Source organism: Filicampus tigris, chromosome 16 (genome assembly GCF_054856515.1).
Source record: "Filicampus tigris isolate MCC_2025a chromosome 16, RoL_Ftig_1.0, whole genome shotgun sequence".
In the NCBI taxonomy this organism is placed as follows: Eukaryota; Metazoa; Chordata; class Actinopteri; order Syngnathiformes; family Syngnathidae; genus Filicampus; species Filicampus tigris.
Genome location: NC_141232.1, coordinates 467,947 through 479,812, shown reverse-complemented (window position 1 = coordinate 479,812; position 11,866 = coordinate 467,947). Strand labels below are relative to the sequence as shown.

The following is an 11,866-nucleotide window of genomic DNA, read 5'->3' as shown; positions in this document are numbered from 1 at the left end:
TTATCAACATTTTACGTAAAATATACAACTAATATTCAAACTTTTTTCTTCCGGTCTATTGAGCTAAAAAAAGGGTTGAAAAAGGTACAACTTTTTACGTTGTAAATTTCTTATTACTTAAAACGAATTGTAATAGTACAATTGATTAAAAAAAAATCAAGTAACTGCTTGTAAATGCGTCTGTTAAAGTACAGAATTCGTTAACGAATGTAATTTTCTGCCTTTTGGGGGTGAAACAAATCATTCTCATGAGATTTCGACATTTCCCCCCCCTGCCCCCTGAAAAACCTTGATAAAATACAGGTTTAAAATGAGAAAAAAAAAAAGACTTGTTCTCTGTCTAATTTTGTGTCTTTTCAGAGCGGCCCTAATACTCGTCCTGGGTTAGTGACCCCAACCCCCCGTGACGTTTCTCCCCTGTGTGGCTTTTGAGGAAAGGCAGAGGTGGCCTTTGAAGATGGCGACAGCCAGGTTTGTCCTGGCCGGCGCTCATGAATGCGTCTCTTTGTCCACGTTCACGTCTTCACATCCTGCCCCCCCTCCCCGATTCTCCTCCAACTCACTCTCATGCCCTCGATGGGGTCCCCCATCACACAAATGACCCCGCTAATTATGTATTTAAGGTATTTGGCTCCCGTGAAAACAGCTCGGGGAAGGCGATAGGGCGGGAGGGGCCGGGCGGGGGGTGCGGCTGGCCTGCCTTTCGGGAGGCAGGCGAGGTGGTCTCATGGTTATCATTACTGCCCGGCGTTTTGTGTAAACACCGGATTAGGCCAGCGAGGTTTGATTGAGGAGAGGGCCGACGGCGGCGGGCTCGGCGCACGGTCGCCTGCGCTGGCGGCTCTCCGGTTTCACCCGTGGGTGGCAATCCCTTGCAAACGTTAGTCCCGTACGCGCGCACGTGACGCGCGACAGGTAACGATTTCAATGGTAAGCAGGCGGCTTATGTCGGCGTGGATGTAATCTGGACGCTCCATCAGGCTCGCCACGTGAATGGACCAATCAATGTCTTTTCAGGAGACGGAAAGCAAAGCCAGATAAAATCTCGCCAACAACAAAGGCGGCTGTGTGGATGCTCACGGCGCAGCACTTTTAGCGCAAATTGAATAACAGAAGATCAAAGAGAACAGGGCCAAATTTTGCAAAACCAACAACACGGACTTTGAGCTTCTTCTTCCAACCCGAAACCTTGACGGCTAATCACCAACCAGTTTTGATCGAACAACCGACTACAAATTTGGATTCCATTCAGACGATGCTCGGATCGATCGATTGACTGCCCAATATTCAAAATGTGGTGTCAACGCCATACATCAGGGGCGCACAGGCCATAACGTCAGGAAAACCGCTGATGGCGACCAGTGTTGTAATGTTTCGGTCACCTTGCATTTGAAGCAATCGAAGGAAGAGTCAGCAAAGGCTAAGCAAACTCTTTCTCCTCTCGTTGGTCTTCCTTCTGCAGCTGTAAGCGCGTTCGCATATTTTGGGAAGACCAAGAATTTGGAGTGCGTCCGTGGGGACTTTTGTAAGATGGCCTCGCTCGCAATCTCCGTTCCAGTCCTTCCAAAAGGTGTTTGATGGGGTGGACGTCAGCGCTCTCAAGTTCTTCCAAGCCAAACTCATCGGAACCTTCAAGGAGCTGAGTTTCAGCACTGGGAACCAAAAAGGGCCTGCCTCCCCAGAATCTTGCTGCAAAGTTGGAAGCAAAGGATTGTCCGAATTGTGTCGGTAAGAGGAAGAATCAAGATCTCTTGGGATCTATGGGGCTCAATTCAACCCCCGATTGACCCAACTAAGGGGTAGGTGCCAATATTTTACTCATTTTGTGCAGCCTTTGGAGACCTGACAGGTCATATATTGTTCAACGGAGGGTGGGAAGAAGAAAGTCGGAAGGGAAAGGAACTGCTGAGAGTGGATGTCTGGGGAAGGAGATAATTTAGGTTCTAATGGGCCCTCAAGACTGCATGTGTTGTAATTACAAAGACTGTGTGTGTGTGTGTGTGTGCGCGCGCGTGTGTGTGTGTGAGTGTTTTCCAGTGGGAGCGCAGCTTGCAAAGCCAGTTTTCCTTTACACATCAAATAAATCAGAAGTGTTACAATTAGAATGAAGTGTTTGGTTTGTGGGAAGAAAGCGGGAAAGCTCGCGATGTGTCACTGCAGCCGTGGAATGAGGAGTGTGTGTAAGTGTGTGTTGATACACTTATGCGTGTGTGAGGTCGGGAGTAGCCGGCCCCAGCCAACATTCTTGGCCGGCAGTATTATTAACTGTGGCGGAACCATTATCGCTGTTTACTTTGATCCCCGCCACCGCGAGAGGAGTAACGGCCTCGGCCGACCTGGCTCTCATTGGCTCTTTCCCGTCGGCGGGATCCTCCCTTGATCGGGCGCCGATGACCAACGGCCGGATGGAAGACACCAAACGGTGCTTTGTCTTTGCGGCAACCGCACGGATTCTGCATCAACTGACCGAAGCATGTCCTGAGGAGAACCATTTCCCCGTTTTTGTTCAACGGCCGCAAGCAAACATTGTACAAATGGACAGCGTCGGCACTCGGCATCCGTCGCAGCTCGGTCATCCGGGGAGGCGGATCCCTCCGCCGGTGGTCCCTCCTTCACGGGCTTTCTCTTGAGTTTTCCTTGCCTGGATCCTAGATCCCCCCCCGATCTAGACCGGGGGATGTCCTTGATCTGGGTAGCCCTTTGACACGACTTTGTGATAAAGGGCTGTGCAAATAAACTTGACTTGACATCGCACAGCTTGACCATTCACTACATTCATATAATAATCAACGATGGACAGTGTCCAAGACCGAGTACAAATACTCCACAGTTCCTCGCCGAAAGCTTCGATTTGAAAGGGGCTCGACGATTAGGGTGCATTGGCGCTTTGTTACAATGACAATGACTCCTTCTGGTGCGCCAGCTCTCGGTTTGTTGTGTTCACGTCAAGATTTCAAGACATAGACCAGCGTGCAGATGAGAGCAGAACGGCCTGGAAATGACAAAACTTTGAATAGTTGTGTTCGGTCAAGACGCAGGAACCGCAGTCTCTGTGTGGCGACCGTGTATGACAGCTACATTTCCGAAGCTGGCAAAAATAAAACAAATGTTCTCGTTTTGTTTTGGGTCAAATGTTAAGGATGCAGCATTTTCTGTTTTGGTGTGTGAAGACGCCCTTAGGAAAACAAACCGCATGCTTGTCATTGGTAATTGTGTAACCAAGTTTTGCCGATTATGAATTTGCATATATCGTTGGCCAATGCCCGTCACTGAGTCTTGTTGTCATGAAAATTGTCTATATTGCGCCATTATTTTTACAGCGGTTGAGTGGTCAGGGTATGTTTTGACATTTGATGTAACCCCGAAAATACAGCAATTTTCTACTAATTACAGTGCAGTAATTTCTGAACAAACTCCTACTCAATTCTCACAAGAACTGGCGCGACACATTTTTATGTGAAAATTGCAGTTGTGAATTGTGAATTATGACGACAGCTGCACAGATTTTTATGGATGTTTTGACGCGCTAGTAAAATGTTCACCTCACTGTTTTGGTGTTGTGGCCTACTAACACAATTGCTGCCTCATGGTCCTGCTGGCTTTCTTTCGGAGTCAACACGCTCAACTAGTGGGCGGGACTTGGCGGGAGATGCTCCGCTGCCCCCTTGGGAGGTTGGGGGGGCGTTTCCCCACTTGACACTACAAACTATTGGAAGGTCCTTTTGGTCATGTTTTCCACCTGCATCATTTGCTTTGTATGCTTGACTGCATGATTGCCAGGGCGGTTTCCAAGGGGGTGTGAGGAACCCCACTAGATTTTGGAACGGGATCTGTTTACCATGGCAGAAACAATATAGTGGGTATGGGTGGAGTGCCCACTTGTTTTTCCCCGGTACTGATGAGTTCACCCTGGAGAGGGAATTCAGAGGCTTGCTTCTAAATACATGCTGATTTTTTTTTAGGTGTAGCTAAAACAGTGCCCAGTGACACACTTGGGCGTCTTGCATGAGTCGCCCCTTCCCAACTGTATAAGGACTCAGCGGTTATCCAGTGCAATTGTGAGTTACCAAAACGAGGCCCATTTCTACGACGACAGCGTGCCGTTGGCTAGCTATTTAGCTATGTCTATACCCGCATCTTCCCTCGATGCCACAATTTACACAACAGCTCGGTGTTATGCAAATTCCCAAGTCAGGACGTGGCGCCGCAGATGAGCCCGTTGCCCGTCCGCCACTTTTGTAGGCGCCTGAATATGATCGGAAGTGATCTGTATTTATTTTTCACTTTCCGCTGCCTTGATGCGTACCCGATTGGAGCGATTCACAGCTACGAATCATTAAACATGATCTCTTCTGCAGAGAAGCACAAAAACGATTTCTAGCCCTGCTTGGCATGCCTACAAAATGACTGACTGGGATTATGTTGCAAATCCCCCCCCCCAAAAAAAGAGAGAAAGGCTGCACACCCACAAAACAAACTGGAAAAATGCAAATGCGTCCGCCAGTGTTGTCTAACTGTTCGTGGCTAGAATCAAGGAAATCCGCACGGGCCCCCAAAAAAAACACAAAAAAAAACCTTCCTGTTTAATAGACTCTGAGCTTCCTGTTAAATATGTTTTAAAAAGGTGCTTGTGTGCTTGTGATAAGATGTTGGCAGCGATAAGGTCCGCGTCCACGCGAGCGGCTTTGAAGTGAGCCGAGCCTAAAGGCGGGAGCGCTAGGGCGGAAGGCGGCTTTGACGGAGTGGCTTCGACGGCGGGGGAGGTCACGACAGCGGGGGAGGGAAGTCGGCGCAGCGATCTCTGACAGCCTGTCGACAGTGTCGGATCTCGGACTTCACAGCGGCGCGTTTGTTCTCGCCGCTCGAGCAAATCCCTTTTTGTTGAAAAGTCTTTTGATGCCACATGAGGGTCCCGCTTGGAGTACATCTGTATGGCAAACTCTACCTTTTCATCTACCTTCAACTACTGTACTTCCTTTGTTTGCAGCAACCTGCCTTGAAAGTTGAACTTTCAAGCAAGATATGTCTTGCAGTCTTGCGTCGTTCAAGTGGTGGGTCGTACGTTTTGTACCTGGTCTGTCAGAAGGGACTTCCCCAGCAGTTTACCGTCTTCATATCACCACTCACAATCAGCTCACAATTACACTGGTCAAGACATTTTTTCTTACAAATTGTTTTTAATCAGAGACGCAAGGAAACTTTTAGAGATTTTTCTTTTTGAGCTGGTTGAGCAGATCACTACATATGTTTTGCTTCGACCAACCAATCAGAAGACGGAAAAATGCCATGTCATCGCGTGTCCGCACTTTGCCCATGTGCGGACAATTGTGAAATCGGATTGGTGACAGAAACAACGGCATTGCTAAATTACGCTCGCTGGATTCTGAAAGCCCTGGGCGGATGACCAAAACAAACAACAAACCCCCAAAAATCCATTCACAAATATTGGAAGCATTGCAGCCAAGAGACATGCTACGAAGTGAAGAGAATAGACTGCAGGGAATAAATGAATATCATTTCATGGAACACATTCCAGGTTATATGATGTAGGTCATTGTCTCTGATCAGAGAATATATTTTGGATACATTCAGTAGTTTGTCAATGATTCGATTCTCCACCCAGGCATCTTATCCAGTCTCTTTTAAGCAAAGGTGGCATATTGTACAAACCGTAGTTGCGTAACACTGGAATTCACTTTGTGACTTTCACCACAATGAAGAAATGCAGGAAGTTTCACTTTGCTTCGTCTCGCAATGATGTTTTCTTGTGTTTTTTTCCCCAACTTCTTCTTCACTTTTCAACGTGATGTCATTCCTCCCACGTGCACACTCCCCCACCCCCTGCTAACCCCAGCACTTTAAATGCGGCGGTTTTCAGTCCTGACCTGAATATCTCCGACGTGACTTTCACCAAAGTTAATAACAGCGACGGGATAACTGCTTCCAGCGCCGCTGGATGTTGCCTGGCAAACTTATTGTCACGGGATGAGAAACAGCCGCAGCGGCGGTAGAGAAACTCAGTGACCCGAATGCCAGTTTGGACTGCACCGTTTATGAGTTTTATCCACACACACACACACACACACACACACACACACACCCACACACAGCTAAATGCAAGTTGCTTTCCATGAGCTAAGAAGCGTGTGAACACCTGCTATTTTCAAATGACGCGCTTATTGTCGGGCCTTGTGTAAATCATTGTGGGCCACTGTGCGCCAACGCAACATTACATGACTGACACCTCCGGCCCCGAAAAAAGGAGGGCCAAGCGGAACATGTGCTCAGCGTCCAGGAATTCCTTTCACTCCTCCTTCCTTATTTAAACTTGACCAAACAACACACACTTCAACACGCACACACACACACACGCGCACGCACACCCCCGCACACGCACACACCCACACACTAATCAAACAGTCAAAAGAGAGCCTTCTCGCAGCCAGCCACCTCTGATCATTGATTATGCAGCTACGTTATGAAGAAAGCTACTGGGAAAAGGTATATACTGTACAATATTTGGCCTGGGAGAATATTCGGAGCAACTGGTACAAAAAGCAATGTGGTGGAATGAGTCGAAATCAGAAATCATGTTTAGACTTGAATTGAAAGAGCCGTAGGGTCAAGCCGTCTTCCATAGCACCGCTTACTTATATGGCAGGCGGATTCAACATTACAAAGCTAGGTTTGACTGTCATTGCTGTACTTACAACTTTCTGACCGGTCATACTTGCATTTAGAATAGTTGGAATTTTCATCTGTAACATAAACGTGACAAGTGCAAACAACTAAAATTCTGTTTAGCGTCGTCCAAACTGAATTTCTGACATCTGCTACATCATCAGACAAATGACTACTTTTGCAATTCTTACATAATATGTATAGGGCTTCTCATTACAGATATCTACAATTCAGTTGCTGATATATGCTAGTGAGTTATATAATACCAGTTGAAATGATCTATAATTTAATTCTGACCAGTCATAACAGTCACTGATGGTGTAGTGGTACACACGCCTGAGTTGTGTGCGGGCAGCGTGGGATCGGTTCCCGCTCAGTGCCGGTGTCTGCGCGTCCCCTGCGACTGGCTGGCGACCAGTTCAGGGTGTAGTTTGCCTTTCGCCCATCGTCAGCTGGGATAGGCTCCAGCACATCGCCGCGACCCCGTACAGACAGGATAAGTGGTTTGGAAGATGACAGATGACCAGTCATAACGTCTGTTGCACATATCTACAATGTCAATTTGCCTAGTTAAATCTTAATAAATGTATACCTATATAGGTACCACATATTTTGACATGATCACGACAGGAGACAATTATTTCAACACCTAGCGCACCTATCTAACGGACCTGTCAACACGGTAGACGCAACGAAATATTTTCACAAGCGGTTCTTTTGGAAAAGGACGACTTTCTACACGACGTGACAGCTAAGCGTTATTAGCTCACTGACAAGTTCTGTCAGACAGTGTGTCGTTAAGGATGCTTGCTTGTGACTCACAGCGTAGGTTTGTTTAAAACGTCAACATTAAATCTCTGTATTTTTTTTCCCAAAGAATAACTTGAATTAACTCGAGGAGCAAACGCAAGCAAAATGTTTCTTTTCATCAAGTTTGATCGGCATGGCTACGACAATTTAAAACAGCAATAAAATTAGGTGTGACCTTGATGAGAGAAGGTTGTGTTCTTCTAAGCAACGTGAAAAGCGGGCGATAATGTTGCTCTTTTTTTTTTCCTCCCTCCTATGTTTCTTCAGCGCTAATCACTTCATTATGATTTTATTACCTCGCCTCAAATGAGATCACCCTGCAAGCCCGAGTAAAAACAGACGCCTTTGCCGCCGTGTGCAAGAGTGTCAACTAAAACCGCTCAAAGTGCCAGTAAAAGCAGATTGGGCTCTCTTTCATTCAGACTTCTGAATCCCATTAAAAAACGTCCCACGAAGTGAAACAGTCATTAGCGAGTGAATCGACTTGAGTAATTAACCCCCTCTCCCACGGTTTAAAAAAAAAAAAAAAAACACTCCTACAGGGCTCATAGCAGCCAGACGTTGATTTCTCGCTGACGTAATATTTTGGTTTACCTGCAGTCCTGCGGCCAGGAAGTGAGAAAGAGCTTTTGGATGATGTGTGATAGGAAAACAGGAAGTTGGAGTAAAATAAACAGAGTTTGGGGTGACTCGCTGAAATCTTCCCAAACCCAAAGATGCCCGAACAAGGGGCTTCTTTGTAACTGTAGTCCTTTGATTAAACCGAGAATAACACCGCAAATTCCCAATTTGGGGCTTTTTTTTACCGGTTGGTCGGTCTAACAACAATCTGGTTATGTTTGGGAAGGGCAGGTTTCCATTTCAGGAAACTGCGAAAAACCACGCCACATTAAATGCATCTGTCGGAACAAGAAACCTCAAGAACAACAACAATCAAGCGTGAGGGTCCCTTGTACATACTTCTTGGCGTGTGGCCACAGTAAGAAGATCAATTTTATTCAGTGGGGGACTGAGGGCAGCAAGTAAGTCGGCCACTTTATTCTACAGGAGACTGAGGGCAAGAAACCAGACCACCGCAGCAAAAGTGCACTCGTTGTAGTACTCAAAATCAACTGTACAACTTTTGGGGTCTCGAAATCAATTGTATTCAGTCCAGCCTTAGACTCAAACATAGTGGGTTGGGGCTTTTCAAGATCAAAAAACTACTTTGTTCTTTGCGCTTCTGCTTCATCGTCATAAATATCAAGTGTGTCCCATATTTGAAACTGTTTCCAGACAAAAAAAAGTTCTTTTAAATGACTGGTTGACTGTGTTTAATGAATCATACCATTTTTGTTACATATGTCTTTGTATTCATACAGTCCTTAACCTGATCTTGGCCTTGGCTTGGTCTCAACTCACAATCTTCATTTTGACTTAGCCTCAACTTCTCAAGGTCTTGGTCTTGATACGTGGTCATTTCAACTAAGTATTGGGTCTTGACTTGGCTCCAACCCAAAGTCTTGATCTTGAATTGATCTCAACTCAAAAGCTTGGGTCTTGACTCATTTTTAACCGAAAGTCTTGGTCTTGACTGGACCTCGACTCAAAGTCTTGGTTTTGACTTAGTTTTAACTCAGTCTTACTCTTGACTTGTTCTCAACTTCTCAAATTCTGGGAGTTTCAACACAAAGTGTCTGTCTTGACTTGATCTCAATTCAAAAGCTTGGGTCTTTACTAATTTTCAACCCAAAGTCTTGACCTTGACTGAAAGTCGTGATTTGGACTTAGTTTTATCTCAGTCTTACTCTTGCACTGTTGTCAACTCCTCAAGTCTGAGAGTTTCAACTCAATGTATTGGATTTGACTTGCTCTCACTCTGAACTTCTCAACATTTTGGTCTTGACTTGTCCTCAACTCAAAGTCTTGGTTTTGACTTAATCTGAATCCCCCAGAGTCTTGCACTGAACTTAATTTAAAGCAGGTCTGGGTCTCAACTTGAGAGCTATGGCACAGCAACAGGGTAAGCTCACCCAGCAAGTGTATCCTTGAGTAGAGGTGAGGGACTGCGATGAGGGGCAGATGACCAACAGAAAGTCTTCATATCATTCTAATACAACACTTGACTAGAGCGCTACCCAAGTAATCTTCCCTTTTAAGATTCAAATTTTCCACTCCCCACCACTCCTGTGAGCTGGCCTGGTCCTGTTGGTGCAGTCAATGTTTTAAAGAATGTTTTTTTCCCCCTAGTATGGCTCTATGACATACAGTGGCAGCGTTTCAAATCACCTCTTGGTGCAGTAGATCATATTCATCTCTCGATTCACTGATGAGTACCTCACTGTCCCAGGAAAACCACTGTGTGGACCTTTTGTTGCTACTTTGCCATTGGCGTAAAGTGTGTGTTTCAGCTTTTTGTTTCAGCTGGGACATTAAAGGGAGAAGGGGCTGGTGCATATCAAGAGTCAGGAAACAAGCACTGTCCCTGGAGAAAATGCTCATTCAAGGAGCTGATCATATCATTTTGAGAAATTCTGCTGAGAGCAGACAATGGGTCATTCATTATGCTTCAAATCGCATGTACGGAGACAACTCAATCTTGATAATCATAGTCTTGAGACTGTGTCTTATACATGTTTGAAACGGGAGATAGCATTCCAAATTTTGTAATTTTTTCACAGGGGATTTAGAGGATTAGGCAAAGGTCCAGCTATATAAATATTTAAAGCAAATTTTAGCCACCATGTACAAAGTACCACGATTACTAGCTTTATTGCTCTTACTATATTTTAGTCAGAGACTTGATGCCCAAATTTGACACTGAAGATCTGTGAGGCGTTATCCCCAGGCAGAAAGTCTGCTGTCAAAGCGACTGTAAATCCTCCCAAATTCAAAAGGCCAAGTACAAGCCTATACGATTGACTTTCAAATTCCTTGTATACTAATAGTTGGGTGCCTGTCCACCAATCAGATTTTTTACACAACCAAATAAATCTCACAGTATGTGAGCTGCTGAATTTACATAATTGCCAATATATGTGCATGCGCCAAACAAAAAAACACTATGCTAAATTGCATGGAAATACAGTCGATGCTTTAGCTGTCTTTATGAGGGGCTTGCATGTGTTTTGAAGTTAAACCTCGCTATGTTTAGACTCAGGGGTCAACAAGCGCATCCGCACGGTGCCTAGAGTCTGAGGACCAGACGCTACTGGAGGTGCCGAGGACTAAGCGGAGCCTGAGAGGGGATCGAGCCTTTTCAGTCGCCGGTCCTTACCTCTGGAATGACCGTCCCTTAAATGTTAGGCAAGCCCCCTCTCTGTCCACTTTTAAAACTCGGTTGAGGACAGATTTTTATTCTTTGGCTTTTGACCCAACATGAGACTGACACTGTTGTCTGGTGTACATTGTATATGTGTTGGTATCATCAATTTGTGTTTTAATTTAGTGCTTTCACCGTCTTTGTTGTTGTATTATTGCTATTTTATGTAACGTGCTTTGTTACAGCTGCAGCTGAAATGCGCTCTGTAAATAAAGTTGTATTGTATTTATAGGAACGTTTTTCAATTTCTGAGGGTGTTAATGTGCACAACAAATTAAAATAATAAAAGGTTGAGGTTCATACTAAAAGATGTCTGGAAAGCAGTCCACCGAACTGAGAACTTCTGGTATTGATGATCTTAACCCTGACCAGTGCTTATCACATCCTTATGGGGACCGACATATGGACTGGGCTTGAACATCATCTGTCATTTCATTACCTTACTCAGCGTGTACTGTATGTTTCCATTATGCCGTAACATTCCTTAAGGTCTAACTAAGGTCTTAACTTCAGTTTACCTGTTTATAGTAGCACATGCACCTGGTAAGTAAATCTTATGGGGGTAGGCTAGCCTGTGATGACTTTGAGTCCAACAAGTGTGGTCGTGAAGAAGTTTGACGGTGCATTTGAAGATCCTGTTGCAGCTGTGGTTCAGTGAAAATCTGTCCTCTTATTGTTGGGTGACTTGCAGCGGAGTTGATGGAGAAGCAAGATAGACATGCCCGCACTGCTCTCCTCCTTTATTCTCTACCTACAGGATAACACACAAAGATGCCCAATCGAATTGCTGAATCAACGGCAGTAAATGCCACATTTTGTGTTTTCCTTCTTTCATTCAGTTTTCTGACAAGAGGTCTTATTAGGCTGCCGGGGGAGGCATACCCACTGGATAGATAGCTTCAGTGTAAAAGTCAGTAGTTAGCTATCTGGAGCAGTTAGGACATAGTAAAATCCAGTAGCTTTGCGTGGTAGTTAGCCCACAGTAAAAGACTAATGTGGATAATGTTGGAATGTTTTGTAGGTCTCGAGTCCATACGCCTAATTAGCAATTTACAAAACAACTACTTACTGAAT

At 45.2% G+C, this 11,866-nt stretch overlaps 1 protein-coding gene across 1 annotated transcript in view; it reads right to left on the bottom strand.

The window, feature by feature from the left end:
- Positions 1-8,628: 8,628 nt before the first annotated feature.
- The window catches only part of ccp110 (centriolar coiled-coil protein 110), a 44,796-nt gene continuing 41,558 nt past the window's right edge, over positions 8,629-11,866 (bottom strand). Inside the window, exon 15 of the transcript XR_015090176.1 lies at positions 8,629-11,543. The gene's annotated coding sequence lies outside the window, so the exon portion shown is untranslated. The remainder of the gene's footprint in view (positions 11,544-11,866) is intronic.